This window comes from Anneissia japonica, unplaced genomic scaffold (assembly GCF_011630105.1).
Source record: "Anneissia japonica isolate Jap-2015-1 unplaced genomic scaffold, ASM1163010v1 scaffold1302_len1884557_cov193, whole genome shotgun sequence".
In the NCBI taxonomy this organism is placed as follows: domain Eukaryota; kingdom Metazoa; phylum Echinodermata; class Crinoidea; order Comatulida; family Comatulidae; genus Anneissia; species Anneissia japonica.
The window spans coordinates 1889590-1890728 of record NW_022736804.1 but is presented as its reverse complement, the minus strand read 5'-3'; positions in this window follow the sequence as shown (position 1 = coordinate 1890728).

Genomic DNA, 1139 nt, shown 5'->3' with positions numbered 1-1139 from the left:
TTATATAACTTATAGATAATTACTGTTGTCCAATTGTGTGCATTGAAAATGTGATGACGAACTCGGGATACGATTCTCGGTTGACACTCATATCCAAGGGCCTGTTAATTAACCTTGCATATGAGCCTGTCGTCACCTACTACAATGCCTTCTCCTCCTTATCATCATCACATTATCATCATCATCATCATCATCACCTTCATCATCGCAATTATTATTTGCTAAAACGGGGGAAATATATTAATTCAGTGTGTATTCATTCATCAATAGAAGTCTCGTAATGCACGTAAGTGCATTTCTCAGCATCTAGAAAAAACAAAACTCTGCGAAGTTGGGAGAACCCCAAGACTAACTGCAAACCACCCCCACCCCTCAACGTCTAAAATAATCTTCCAGCGACGGAACAAGCAAACATTAGGTTTTCCTCCCATGACCCCGCCCACTCAGGGAATCCATTATGTGCGATAGTCAGGGTAAAGGTCGGTTTCCATATAATCGCTCACCCTATCGGCGACAGTTGCCGACGTTATCATGAAGGTTGAACCTGGTTCAACTTTTCCGAATGCGTCGCAGACGCAGACGAATCAGGGTGCATTGCTAGCTGCCTTGCGCAATCGGAAAGTACCCCGATTCGTCTGTGAACCACACTGACACGACTGTCGGCGATAGGGTGAGCGATTCTTGGAAACCGAGCTAAAACTCTTGATCAACGTTCTGAGAGGTCCCTATTCTCAAAATTGTCTATTACCTCAGCCCCAACCATGGTGGGGGCAGTGAGGTGGACCCTCACGCACTCCATACCGCCAAATCCTTCATCCGCCCCAGGGGTGTCTAGGAGAGGAGGAGCATACGAGGGAGCATAACTGCCGTCGGGAGGAAGTCAATAATTTTGTCGAGAAACACTGCTTTGAAAAAGCATTTTTACCTTCCGAGAGTGCCATTTCCGAGCGTGTAGAGGGGCCTATTCTTAAAATTTGCTCCAAGGGGCACTAAATTATGGATCGATTGTAACTCCTGATTGTAGCAACCCCAAAACGAATGGCACTTCAGAATACAGTACAGTATACCAAAAGTTCTCTCAAATTTTATATCCTATCGCGTTGTTTGTGTTTTAAGTTAACTTTATTTATTTATTTTTT